Raw genomic sequence first — 15,000 nt, 5'->3', positions numbered from 1 at the left:
CTGCGGGTAAACTCTCATACTCAGGTAGTGTTCAGGAAATATTTCAAGTATATAAATGTGGAAAATCTCAGAAACTCTCCTGGAAAATTTCAGCCTTCCAAATACAAGAAGAGGAAAGCAGAGCTGCGACTTTTATTTATCAGAATCATCTAAAAAACTCTTCGTCGTCCACGCTCGACAGAGCAGCGTGTGACGCAGCAACAACCAGCTGCAACATCGACAGTAAAAAGATATATATATTATATCAGACGGACCTGACGGAGATTCATCAGAGCCAACAGTGTCCTGAGAAACGAGTGCAACGTTTCATAAATATGATAAACACATTTTCAGGTGTTTGTTTTGTTAATCCTGCGCTGTGAAAATGCAGCATGAATTCGCCTGCTGTGTTTGAGCTTACATAAGAGCGGCGCATGTAAGAGTTAACGTTGCTCTTCTGTAAGGGTTACGCTGCTGAGCTCATGAATGCATTATATCAATGAGGGTCCTCACAAACATAGATATACAAACGTCAGAGTGTGTTGAGGGGGCGGGACGAGGGGGCGGGGGCACAGATGGTGGCTAAATATACCGATAACTGTCACAGGAAGAGGAAGTCATCCCTAAAAACAGACCACGACAAAGGCTGATAGTGTGTGTGTGTGTGTGTGTGTGTGTGTGTGTGTGAGTGTGTGTGTGTGTGTGTGTGTGTGTGTGTGTTGCTCATGTTTTGGGGACATTTAGGGACATAAATCTGTCACAGTTTGCTTCACTTTGCAGAACAAAAATAAATAGCAAAACAGCAGCTTTTTATTTCTTTTGAAGTTTGGTTTGAGGTTGGAGTCACTGAGATGGAAACACCACCCTGTGTGTGTGTGTGTGTGTGTGTGTGTGTGTGTGTGTGTGTGTGTGTGTCATAAACATGCTGCTCATTAATTCTGTGTTTGGAGGAAGAAACAGATGCAGCAGCTTTGTCTCATTATGTAAAACACACACACACACACACAGACTTGTGTTTCTATCTCTGTGAAGACCCTCAGCACAGATGGTCCCTTCCTCATCCATTCAAGCTGGACTCTGAGACCACGTCTGGACCTTTGCAGAAATGTCCTCACTGTGATGGTTTGATAGAAAAATGTGTCCACACAAAGACTGAAAGACTTTATACACACACGCACGCACGCATGCACACACACACTTCTCTGGTGATGTGGTTGTCATGGCAACGTGTTGGATGACAATTTTTGGCATTTAAATATTTTCACAGTTTGGAAATTTCAAATCTGTGTTTTTTCTTTCTAAAAAAAGGGAAGATGGAAAAAAACATAAGAAAGGATGAGAAAATGAAGGAGGAGAGGAGGAGAAAAGGGAGCGAGCAGGGAGCAGAAGGTGATGGAAGGAAGCACGTGAGAGACGAGGGAGGTGAGATGGAAGAAGAATAGCAGAGAGGAAAATAAGGACGAATAGGTGGAGGAGTGAAAGGATGAAAGTGTGAAGCTGGAGAAAATAAAGAGAAGGAGAAAGGAAAAGGAAAAAATAGAAGAGAAAGAATAAAGGTGTGAGGCAGAGGAAGACAAAGGATGGATGTAAGAGGGTAAGGGGGGAAGAAAAACTAAAAAAGGAAGTAAGGAAAATAAAGAGGAGGAAGAAGGAAGAAGACATGATAAGGGAGGAAATGAGGGGAAAGGAGAGCAGAGACCTTACTTTTGGCCATTTTGATGAGAAAAAAAAGACGCTGCCTGGATGATGTCACAGCTTTTTCTTCCTCGCCTCTTTATTCTTACTGCATGTGAACCTGTGACCTTTGACCTGTGACACGCTCACACGGACAGCCGGTGCTCATTTAAGTGTTTTTCCTGAGCTGAAAGTTTCTCGCTCGTCACTGAAAGTGCTTTCAGTGTTTTTTCAGACCAAACGTTCACCGTCGGCGTGCTGTACTCGACCGCAGCGTGCTCGATGCTTAGAACGCCGTCAGCATGTCGAGCTGTCACGTTACCTGCTGACAGCGTGACTTGTGTGAGCGTTACCTGGATTTTGCTGATTAATAATGAGTCAATCATTTACAGATAATGACTATTATCAGTAAATAAAATAAGGAGAGAACACCTGGATGTCAGGATTCAGCTGCTGCACACTTTGCTGCTTGTTACCCTGAAAGCTGATGAGACATCGTCATCAGCCGGCAGGGCGTCGCCGTGGACGCACAACACTGTGAACAATAATCATAATAATAATTTGGATTTCTGTAGTGTCTTTCCAGAAGCCCATCAACACTTTACACAAGAATAGCAAAACAAAAATAACGCTAGAGCTTGAAAGAGTTCGAAATGGCACCCAAATTTCAAACCTCAGGGGACTGTGAGATGTAGGGCCTCGGGGGCCACAGCAGGGGTCACACCAACCAAGAGCTCCTGTTGAGCTTAAGTAGGTTAGTTGACATGTTTGCTTTGATTTCATGCACACAGTTGACAGGTGACTGTGGGGAAGCTGGGTTTAGGGTTTGTTACTGAGGCTACGTCCACACACGCGCGTATTGTTGAAAACGACTGAAAACAGAGATTTTTAAAAACTCTGTTTTTGTGTTTAGGTGTGGACGAGGAAAACTGACATTTAGTCACGCAACGTCAAAGGTGTGCGCCGTTTTTGACTTGAATTTATGCATGCTCTATGTATTTTGTTCATTCCTATGTTGTGAGTCTACACCAACTAAAATACTGCCTTTAGTATTACCATCTGAAATGATGAAAGCACTTCAAAATTAGCTGCCTTTACAGAAAAACACTTTTCAGAAGTACCCCAGGTTTTGTGAGGGCACAAAACCCTGTTTAGTCTTTTCCTCCCAGGATTCTAGACTTCTGATTGGCCAAAATGTGGACGGGATTTTTTTTTAAACGACAACTGAAAATCTGCGTTTTCAAAAATACCCGTGTACACGTAGCCTGAGATAAAGTTGTTTATCATCAGCATAGGAATGGAAGCAGACACTATGCTGACAGATGATCCTGCTCAGAACCTCGGGGCACTCCGCGGTTAGCTGGAGCAGAGGTGCAGCGGGAGTCTGGACAAACTATGTTCTGTTGGAGAGATACACCTGAAACCAGGAGAGTACAGAACCAGCGAGTGGGTCAGACATGAGGGAAGGAAGGTGTGAGAAAGGGTGTTGAAGGCTGCAGAAGGGTCCAGGAGGATGAGGATGCAGATGTGGCCAGCTGCAATAAGAAGGTCATTGGTTATTTTAATGAGAGCAGTCTCAGTGCTGTGGTGTGTTCTGAAGCCAGATTGGAAGGATTGATGGTCTGACATATGTTGACGAAGGTTGGCTTTTTCCAAAATGTTACTGAGAGAGGGAAGGTTGGAAATAGTTAGTAGTTGTTAAAGTCGTCAGGGTCCAGACCTGGTTTTTGAGGATGGGAGTCACTGAGGTGGCTTTGAGGGTCCCGCTCCTGACTCCAGGGAACAGTTGGTGATGTAAACTGTAAGGGGGCACAGAGCAGGCAGACATGCTCTAACCAGTGTTGTCTGCACAGGGTCCAGGGTGCATGTGGGGGCTTTGGACTGAAAGATCCACTTGGTGACCTGAGAGGACTTCACAGAGGAGAAAGAGGAGAAGGAGCAACGAGGTAAATGTGCCACAGAGGGAATGACATCCTGAAACTGATGTACAGGTGCAAGAAGCTGCTGATGGATGGCAATAACTTTTTCTTGGAAGCAGTGCAGGAACTTGTGGCAGGTCAGTGGCACCTGGAGGAAGAGGTGGATCAAGTAGGTGAAGTAGTCGGTTGATGGTGGAGAACAGCAGTCTGGGATGACTTTGCTGCTGGTGAATGGTGTGTTTTGGCCTGAGATAGCTGCTTTGTAGCACCTCACATGATCTTTATAAAGCTCAAGCGGACACTGAGACCAGATCTTTTCTACGGCCTCTCAAGTCGGCAGCTGTGCAGTGAAACATGGGGCGGGGCAGGTAAAAAAGACAGGTTGAGTTTTGAGGGGGGGAAGAGAGTTTATACTGCAAGTGGAGTGGACATGAATATTTAAGTGACCAAGTAGGAGTAGCCGGAGTCGAGGAGCAAATAGAGGTGAGAAGCTCAGACACCTCAGAGTGAGGTGTTGACCCAGCCAGGGAGACAATACACTAATCCTGGGGGAGGGGCTTGAGTGAAGTGCCGTGTCTCTGTTAGGCAAAGGATGTCGGCCTTCCTGTCAGTAATGACATCGTTTTATTTTTGAATGAGCGGAATTTCAGCAGCACGAAAGATGCACTGTTGGCAGCTGATGTTGAGACAGATGTGTGCTGTGGTTCCTTTATCTTTGTGGTGGTGTGAACTCGACAACACGAGAATGAGGCAACGCGGGATTTCAAATCGATGCCATGGGTGCATCTAATAAAAATTTCAGACAAGGTTCAAATTGCAGTGACCTGAGCCTCAAGGTCAGAGGTCAAGTTTTCCAAAAATCTTTTTCAAACCATTACCACAGGTGTGTTTACTGTGAGGCTGAGCGGTAACACTGGACGCTCCCAGTATCTTTGTTTCATTTTCTCAAATCCCAGTTTGCCTCCAAAATGTGTGTGTGTGCGTGTGTGTGTGTGCGTGTGTGTGCGTGTGTGTGCGTGTGTGCGTGTGTGCGTGTGTGTGTATGCGTGTGTGTGTATGCGTGTGTGTGTGTGCGTGTGTGTGTCTGCGTGTGTGTGCGTGTGTGTGTGTGCGTGTGCGTGTGTGCGTGTGTGCGTGTGTGTGTGTGCGTGTGTGCGTGTGTGTGTGTGTGTGTACGCCCACACATGTGCGAGCACCGTTATTCATACATTATGTAAAACACTGATCGGTGTTTCTGCTCACGATGAAACGTGAGATTGTTTTGAGCTGGAAATTTTATTCATCAAAATCATAAGAATCATAAGAATCATAATAATAAAATGTTACACCCCGGCCTATAGCTGCTATAGCTAATGCTGATGATTATTATATAGGCAACACAGGAAAAATAGAAATAAGGGAAAAATGCCCCCCCACGCTCACCGCTCTTGAGGAGGGCGAGCCAACAAAAAAGACTAACACGGGTCTCCAAAAAAATCCCAAAAAAACGAAAGTATTGACACAGACTTTCATCAAAGCAAAAATAGGCCATTTAATTACATCCAACACCAAACAAATACAACCGGGGGGAAGATCGACATGACAAACGGAAACACAGGGCTTAAATACCTAGAGGGAGCAATCAGGGAAATGGACAACAGGAGGAAAACACAGCTGGGGCAACTCAGAACTGACGAGACAGGGAAACGTACCCAGAACACACTGATATAAAACAGACTTTCAAAATAATGCAGGGAAACACATCACAGTCACGCCTAAAACAGTACACTGCCAACCCCGAATCGTAACAAAAATAAAACAACAACTTCTTCTATTTTTTTTTACCGTGGACATGTTCCACAGGAAGCATTGAAGTGAGTTGATCTGACTGTGGAAAAATGTTTTGGGGATTGGGGACACAGGCGACAGACAGAAATGAGAAGAGACCCTGAAGCTCATTAATGTGCTGCTCTAAGAAAAGCATTTTCTCACAAGCAAAGAAACATTTTCTCACAAAAATTAAATAGAAATTTAGAAAAATAGTGATGAAATAAAAAAATAAAAAAAAGATAATAATTTATTTCAAGAAAAAAATGTATAGTTTTAGAGAAATAAAATCCCTGAAAAATGCAACAACATTTCCTGAATTTTTTTTTAAAATGACCAAAAAAGTCATATAAAAATGAAATAATAAAAAAGTGCAGTGTACTCATTCATTTACATAGATGAATCTATAATCTATATTTTCCCTTATTGTTAGTAGTTTAGACACGGGACCCTCCTGTCTGCACAGCTGTTTAACCAGCTCTGCAAAAGCAGATGGTTATAAGTTAAGATTATGTCAGCTAATGTTAGCCTCGAGTGTCCTAAAAATCATACTTTACATCTCATAAAGAGCTTGATTACAATCTCAAATCATCTCAAAATCCAACAGACAATTTCACTAACAGCAGCTAACACAGTCTAACACAGTCTAACAGCAGCTAACAGCAGCTAACACAGTCTAACACAGTCTAACAGCAGCTAACACAGTCTAACAGCAGCTAACAGCAGCTAACACAGTCTAACAGCAGCTAACAGCAGCTAACAGCAGCTAACACAGTCTAACAGCAGCTAACAGCTGTGTTTACCGACACAAAAGCCAGCTGTCGTCGGTCAGCAGTGATCTTCTCTGACTCATCAACTCGTATCAGACTCCTGTCACAGTGTTTGAGCCTCCTCCAGAGTAAATAATGATGGATGCTTCTCACCCAGCATGGACAGCTGAGGTAAACAGTGGACTCACAGCCTTCCACGGAGGAGGGAAAACTCCATCACTTTGCTATCTGAGCACACTCTGTACTCTGGGGTAAAAACGTAAAGTACTGCAACTATTTAATTCACCGTATCCATTTTTTATTTCCTAATTTATTGCAAAGTGGTGAAATTATTCAAATATGTTAAAATGAAGTGTTTTTTATTCAACATTAGCAGGGTAAAGGGTACAGTCTAGCTCTACTGTATCTCTTGGATGATTAAAACATGTTTGTTCTGTAGCAGCCAGTCTTGATTAGGACTTGAATTGGGCGGGTAAGAAAACAGAGCTGACTTTATTGACATCACACTGTAACTTTAAGATAAATGGATGGAGACTGGAAAATTGCTAATAAATAAACGTCTTGAGGCTTGAAGCAGTCCCAGCTTGGCCCTAATCGCTGGATCTCAGATTTTCACAGTGCAAGCGTCACGTTTCTGAACAGCTAGCTGTGAGATCAGAAGAAGCTGCTGCGCTCTGGAGGAACACCAAAGCAGGCTGCTCTCACAGCCTCTTTGTGGAAATCTGAAGCTTCCTCAGACTTTGCTTCCTTTTTGTTCGACTTTAACAAAGACCTGTTTCTGCGTGCAGCCGGCTGCTTGTACCTCTGACAAAAGCTCAGTTTTCACTCTGACTAATGAGAAGCAGCTTCTGTAATGAATCCATGTGTGCTCAGAGCTTTCTGCTCGTTTAGCAGCGTTTCATGATGCCCTCCTCCTCCTCGCCACTCTCCCGCTGTTTTAACGAGTTTCTAAAAGCACAACTCAACATCAGCCAGTCGGGTGGATGCAGATTATTTGCTGTTTGCAGGAACGAAGGCACAAATCAGAGAAACTAAAGGAGGTCTCGTGCACTCTGTGTTGTTTGTCCATATTACAGATTCAAATTAACCCAGTGCTCCCAGTGCACCGGTTTGGAAACAGTTTGCTTCTGTGGCTCTTTCTTCTCTGAGGGGAAGCTTTGGCTCTGAAAGCTCCACCGCCCACTGCTATGATCATTGCTTTCTGTTCTCATGTTTCCACCTCAAGTGTTTTTACCTTCAGACTGAAAAGTCTCAGATGTTGTTGCAAGAATCACGATGGAAGGTGGTCCAGACATTCACGGTCTCCTCCGGATGATTCTTCTGACTCTGATTAACGTCTGAGCTCCACAAGGAGGCGCTGTCCTCTGTGAGGCTGAGGTGGAGATTCTTTACATGGTTTCTTGTCCTGGTAGGAGAAATTGGCTGCATCCCAATCCAGGGTCTGCAGCCTTAAAGGCCGCATTTCAAGGCCGATTATGTCACAGCGGCGCGCCGAAGGCTGTCCCAATTCAAAGGCTGCTCGAAATGCGGCCCTGAAATGCGTCCTTCATTTCTCTGAATTTTAAGGCTGTGGCAGTGTAGACTTCGTGGTCCCATATATCCCACAATTCATAGCACGGCAGTCGGTGTGGAGAATTCTGCCGCAGACGGCAGAAGCGGAGCGGCCGAAGAGTAAACTGTGAAAAGTAAGTTCTGGATATTATGTCACTTATTTATGTGCAAATGTTTAATAACGAAGAACATTAAACATTACTGTTGGCCACATGTCGGCAAAGTCATGTGACATTAGTGACGTTTGTACTAACTTGGTTTTAAAGCCTTTACTTTAAAATATACGTCGTTCAATAGCTGAGCTTAATCTCACAGAGAATGATCAAAGCTCATGTAGAAACAAACAAATGAACAAAATATGTTCTCCTTCATTTCTGTCAAACAGCTGTATGACACGTTTCCAGCTGTTAGTATCATGGTTGCTAGGCAACCTGGGCAGCGGAGGCTAGACCGTCCCATTTCACAAGCCTCCCACTTCCGGCCTTAGCGGTCTTTAAACCCACTGTATGAAGCAATAACTTACTAAGTATAATCAATGACATAACAACAATTCAAACAAAACAACACAAATTTAGATTTGTGTTTAGATTCTGATATTTTTCATAAATGAAATTGTGTAGAAGAAGTAAAAGAATTAAGAGCAGGTTGGTGTGTTTCAGCGTTGTTCATGAGTAAACTGTAAGGATTATAGCACAAACCTTTAGAGATTATCATACAGTATCCGTCTGCCTTGTAATTAGCCAAGCCTACACTCTGAACCATCAGTGTAAAAAAGAAACAGTGCTTAAAGTAAAGAAGTGTGAAAATATTTATATTTATGAAAACCTCAAACTTTTATTTGATGTACATAATGTTTCAGAAGATGTTTCAGGCAGATGGTGATGAAGTACAAACTGAGCTGTGCTGGTTTGTTGATCTGGTTGTTTAAAGCAGAGCCCCTCACTGCTGCTCGGTGTGGCTCATAATTAAATCTCTGCATTCAAACAACAGTGTCGTCTGCATAAAAGTGCACATTTGCATCAGCTACATAATGTGAATATTAATAAAGTATCAAATTTTTTGACCCCACCTGTGAGAGCTCGTGTTACTTCACACAGTGCCGTTAAACCTGCTGTGTGTGCAGTTCTTCCTGGTATTTGCTGTATTTTGTCTCCTGGTCTTGTGTGAGTCTTCTCTGAACTGTGCTGTGTGAGACTCACAAACCTGCCAGTCCTTTTCATCACTTTTAAAAAGCTCTCTCTCTCTTTGTCTCTGCGGTAGTGGCTCACCCACGCACTTCTTTCTGTTGTTCTGTCACTCTCTGTCCACCAACATGGTAAAAACATTTTTCTCTGCCCCGACCTGTGATTCCTGCTCTAATGAGCACACCGTGGGCTCACGTCTCTGCTGTTTGATGCTCTGGAGCTCTGAGACTCCCTGAAAGCAGCAGCGGCATGTTTATGTGCTTAACACTGCATAACAGTTGATTTTTGTTCATGAACATTGTCCACACTATATGAATTTCTTGAATAATTATTCAGTATAAGCTATAATGAATCTTAGTTAATCATTTTTCTCTACAAAGTATATTTGATGGCATAACGAAAATAGATAAATGATTAACTGTCTTCAGCACCACGGACAGAGACATGGGTCACGTTTCATCCAAACTGATGGACGAATGAAAGACGTGACGACAGTGTGTGTGTGTGTGTGTGTGTGTGTGTGTGTGTGTGTGTGTGAGAGAGAGAGATTAGCCTAATGATCATTATAATTTGCAATTACAGCCTCAGTTCCTGTGTGTGTGTTTATCTCACCATTCAACATAATAATCACCACCATCTGGTGTGTGTGTGTGTGTGTGTGTGTGTGTGTGTGTGTGTGTGTGTGTGTGTGTGTGTGTGTGTGTTTGTGTGTGTGTGTGTGTGTGTGTGTGTGTTTGTGTGTGTGTGTGTGTGTGTGTGTGTGTGTGTGTGTGTCTTTCTGTCTTTCTGTCCCTGTGTGGACACATATCATTCCAAGCTGTTATGGGGACGTCTGTGCGTTGCAGGGACATTAAGGCGGTCCTCACAACTTTAAGTAAACAATTAATCTGCTGTTTAACATGCTGAAGGTTCTCAGTGACATGTCGCCCTCTGAGCTGATGTGTAGTGATGATTTTACAGTCACGAACTGATGCTCAGTGATAATCATCAAAGATCTGCGACTGTAGCCTCCTGATTTAATAAAATCCTCTAAAATCCACCTGCGGTCAGAATGGTGGGGGATCAAAGATGACTAAAATCCCTCTAAAATCAGACAGCAGTGTCATTTCTAGCATCAACACTGAAGCTTTAATCTGAAAACTCTTTTTATTGGTGCAACCTGAACAAACAGCACCATAACTCATCTGAAAGGCAGATTTCCTGAAGACGTTTCACTTTTCATCTGAAAGTTCGTTCACTTCTAAAAGCGGGTGGAGGCATAGTGGCTGTTAGTCATTAGCATCGCACGACTCACATCACATGTCATGAGGACAAAAACCTCACACAGCAAAATGACTTCATCAGCTAATGTTACATCCTCACATTCTCAGATTCATGCGTGTAGCTAACTTACAGCTAACTTAGCATTATTGCTAATAACTCACAGATGACTTCAGCAGCTAATCGATGATGCTAACCTTTGTTTAATGTCACGCAGTATTGGTTTTGGCCACGATCAGCTTGTCAGTCACCTGTGAAGCTCAGCTGGTGTCAGAGGTGCTGTTTATATCAGTAAGAGGAAACTGGAGTTCAGTTCTCCTAAATCAGTAGAAGAATATTCGTGTTTTTATTAAATATGTTGGCGGAGGTTTGCTCCGAGCTGCTCAGAAACAGAGTCGCTGAATCTCCAGATAATCCGCTCAAAATGAACCAGCCCTTCATGAAAGCCCTCTGAGTCTCTGAGCTCACTTCATACTCACATGTTGCACCCCTGAAGAGACGGGAGACTCTTCATCATACATGATGATGACACGAGTTTGTGTTGTTGACACTGATCACTCTGACATTTACAGTTCCCATTAATCTGTCTTCATCTATATTGATTTAAAATGTCAGTGTTTAAATGCCAAACAGTGTCTGACATCAGAAATCACTCAGAACCGTCGGCTCTCTGAGCTTCGCTGGGACTTCCAGCTCTCTGTTACTGTGCTTCCCTCAGAGGGGCTGTAATGTTACCAGCAGTGCTGGGTGCAACGCATTACTGTAACCACATTACATTTTTCAGTAACGTGATATAGTTACAATTATGTAGTTACTTGCATTATAAAAGTTCTTTGGTTATCTGCACGCTGGGTCGATAGACACAGAAATTCTTTTCTTCCTGCTACAATCAGCTGATTTCAGTTCATGTGCATGAAGAATGAAGAGTGTTACAGCTTTAGCGTTGTTTGTATTGTGCAGACGGAGAAGAGCGAGATAGTAAAGTGCAAACGGCCTCAGAACAGAAAAAGCTGCTTTATACTGCTAACATCTGCACAGACAGCTTGCTAACACTAAGCTAGCCAAGCAGACTCCAGCCCAGCAGCCAGAGCCTGAGCTTACACAGCCTGTGGTGATGATGATGATGATGATGATGATGATGATGCGGCCTGTTTCTACCTGTTCAGGTTTCTACAGTAAAATCACCATGGCAACCGCTCTGAAGTCAAAGAAAAAACAAAGAGAAGTACAAATGAAGTTAGTCAAAAACACCGACGTTCGGTAAGAGCGAAGTGTAAATTGCATTAATAAGTAATATGTATGTACTGTGGCAGTATTTGACTGAAATGCAGAATCCGTGCGTATCAGCAGCTGACTGTCATGTGTCTGCGAGACGTAGCGGCGTGAACAGACGTCTCCTCTGTCCCACGCTCGGGTTGGTCTCATGTTCAAATGTCAGCACTGCAGGGCAAACTTTGTTTTCCACTCTGGCTTTGATTCAACGGCTGTGATGGAAACAGAGAGGGCAGCCATTACGAGTGAGCACATGACCCCGTGTAACGTGTTAAACCCGCCATGGAGTCACAAGCTGTGCAGATGACAGAAGCTTCCACAAAGACCGAGGAACGAATTCTGAGCATGCAAACACTGCAAAGCGTCTCTGTCTTCAGTTATTATTGTTGCTGTAGCAGACGGAGGGACACAAACTGACGTGGAAGCCTCACAAACTGTTCTGGCCTCTGCAGATAATTTCACCTTCATGACAGCTGTACGAGGGGAGAATGTTTGTATATGTCACCTGTATGCATCATTATGGGCGTGGCCTCCTTGCCTGACAGGTGGCTGTAAGGCAAGGCGAGTTTATTTATATAGCACAATTCAACAGCAAGGTGATTCAAAGTGCTTTACAGAGACATTAAAGAACAGAAACAAATAAAAAGCATGATTTAAATTTTAACCTTAAAAGTAAAACAGTGCAGATTTGGTGCTTTATTCAAATGCAGCTGAGAACAGGTGAGTCTTCAACCTGGATTTAAACAAACTGAGTGTTTCAGCTGATCTGAGGCTTTCTGGGAGTTTGTTGCAGATATAAGGAGCATAAAAGCTGAATGCAGCTTCTCCAGCTGCTTGCTGTTTGCTAACATGACATCATGTGACCAATAACATGGCTGCTGTGAGGTCAAACAGACCAAGAAGAAGAAATTCAGGGTTTTGTTTGGATGTTACTGAGCACTGATTCATACTCCATCTTTGTGTGTGTCTGTGTGTGTGTGTGTCCACTCATATTCTGTTTCCAGTGTGTCACTGCAGCTAAACAAAGCACTTTTTCTATTTTACACAACTAAAAACACACACACTGACCCGTGGATGATCCCAGACCATTGTGTGTTTCTCTTCTTCAGCTGAATCCCGATTGGCTGAAGTTTTCAGGTGGCAGTCAGTGTGCGTGATGGATGAGCGGCAGAGGAGGAGACGAGACCACGTCTCAGTGTCTTCAGATGCCCTGGAGTCGTTTGAGTTTGGATTCAGATCTGTTAGAAGCAGAAACACGATGCTGAGGAGTCCCTCACTTACAGAGCTCTTCCAACATTTCATGTTTTGTTCTGTGGCGAGGAGCCGAGGCAGAGGTGGTTAAAAATCGATCTAGGAGGAACCCAGATATTCGGTCACGCTGAACTGTTTACGCGAGGTTTTGGTTGGTGGTTAAAATCCCTGCATGGCGTGAAGCTGACCGGGAGACGGCTCCTATAATTCAGGGGGTGTGTCCATCAAAGCCTTGCGTTTGAGTCTTTCGCCTTCCTTTCATGATTACTCAGACGTCGTCTGATGACATCAAATCAAATCAAATCACTTTTATTGTCACATCACATGTGCAGGCACACTGGCACAGCACATGTGAGTGAAATTCTTGTGTGCGAGCCCCACAAGCAACAGAGATGTGCAAACACAACAACACAAACGAGCAAAATACAAGAATGGCCAACCTGAAACTAATAAATATATGTACAATATATAATAGTGTATGCATTTCTGGATGTGTATACTAAATATTTTCCTACGTGTGTGTGTGTGTGTGTGTGTGTGTGTGTGTGTGTGTGTGTGTGTGTGTATACACATTTTTACAAATTAAATAGTAAAAATAAATAAATTAATAATAATAATAATAATAATAATAAAATATATAAAATATACAGAGTTGAATATGTGCAAAACAGTGGCATTACTGTACAGTATGGAGTGCATAATGTTGAAGTTCCAGTAGTGAAGCTGAGGTGTCTATGACGTGTTCAGCAGTCTGATGGCCTGGTGGAAGAAGCTGTCTCTCAGTCTGCTGGTACGGGACCGGATGCTGCAGAACCTCCTTCCTGATGGAAGCAGTCTGAACAGTTTATGGCTGGGGTGACTGGAGTCCTTGATGATCCTCCCCGCTTTCCTCAGGCAGCGCTTCCTGTAGATGTCTTGGAGGGAGGGAAGCTCACCTCCAATTATCCGTTCAGAGCACCGCACTACTCGCTGGAGAGCTTTGCAGTTGTAGGCGGTGCTGTTGCCATACCAGGTGGTGATGCATCCAGTGAGGATGCTCTCAATGGCACAGTGATAGAAGGTCCTGAGGATGCGGGGGCTCATGCCGAATCTTTTCAGTCTCCTGAGAAAGAAGAGGCGCTGCTGCGCCTTCTTCCCTGTTTTGTTTGTGTGTACTGACCACGTAAGATCCTCAGCCAGATGTACTCCAAGGAACCGGAAGCTGCTCACTCTCTCCACAGCAGCGCCGTTGATGGTGATGGGGGTGTGTACTTCTCTGCACCTCCGGAAGTCCACTATCAACTCCTTTGTCTTTGCGACGTTGAGGGTGAGATGGTTGTCTTGACACCAGTGGGTCAGGGCGCTGACCTCCTCCCTGTAAGCCGTCTCATCACCGTTGGTGATAAGACCCACCACTGTAGTGTCGTCCGCAAACTTCACAATGATGTTGGAGTTGTTAGTGGCCGTGCAGTCGTAGGTGTAGAGTGAGTACAGGAGAGGGCTCAGTACACACCCCTGTGGAGCACCAGTGTTCAGTGTGATGGGGGATGAGGTGATGCTGCCCAGTCTGACCACCTGGCGTCTGTCAGACAGGAAGCTAAGGATCCAGCTGCAGAGGGAGCTGCTCAGTCCTAGATCCTGCAGTTTCCTGTCCAGCTTCGAGGGAACGATGGTATTGAATGCTGAGCTGTAATCTACAAACAGCATCCTCACATACGTGTCTCTCTTCTCCAGGTGTGACAGGGCAGTGTGTAGTGTCAGGGCTATGGCATCATCAGTGGACCTGTTGTGGCGGTATGCAAACTGTAGAGGGTCCAGTGAGTCGGGTAGTGCAGAGCAGATGAAGTCCCAGCTTCTCGAAGCATTTGCTTACGATGGGGGTCAGGGCTACAGGTCGCCAGTCGTTCAATGAGGAGATGGTGGAGGATTTGGGTACAGGGACGATGGTGGCCATTTTGAAGCAGGCTGGGACTACAGACAGAGAGAGGGAAAGGTTGAAGATGTGCGTGAACACTCCAGCCAGCTGAGCCGCGCATGACTTGAGGACGCGGCCGGGAATCCCGTCCGGACCAGTAGCTTTGCGTGCGTTCACCTTCCTGAAGCACTTCCGCACATCCTCCTCAGACACAGTGTGCGCACTGACGTCATCCGCGGTGCGCACACTGTCCGGTCTCATGGTGTTCGCTGTGTCGAATCTAGCGTAGAATACGTTTAGATCCTCACACAGAGAGGCCGTGGTCTGCGGTGTGCTGGTTTTCCCTCTAAAGTCTGTGATCGTGTTTAGTCCCTGCCACATACTCCGAGGGTTGTCAAACTGTTGCTCCACCCTGTCCCTGTACTCACGTTTGGCTGCTT

The 15,000-nt window shown here is 44.4% G+C and overlaps 1 protein-coding gene across 1 annotated transcript in view; it reads left to right on the top strand.

Annotated features, from left to right (window-relative positions):
• The window catches only part of prkg1b (protein kinase cGMP-dependent 1b), a 74,702-nt gene that overhangs the window by 26,522 nt on the left and 33,180 nt on the right, over positions 1-15,000 (top strand). The window lies entirely within an intron of this gene.

The sequence above is a fragment of the Maylandia zebra genome, linkage group LG8 (genome assembly GCF_041146795.1).
Source record: "Maylandia zebra isolate NMK-2024a linkage group LG8, Mzebra_GT3a, whole genome shotgun sequence".
NCBI classification, from domain to species: domain Eukaryota; kingdom Metazoa; phylum Chordata; class Actinopteri; order Cichliformes; family Cichlidae; genus Maylandia; species Maylandia zebra.
The sequence above is the reverse complement of the archived record's forward strand: the minus strand, read 5'-3'. Positions and strand labels throughout refer to the sequence as shown.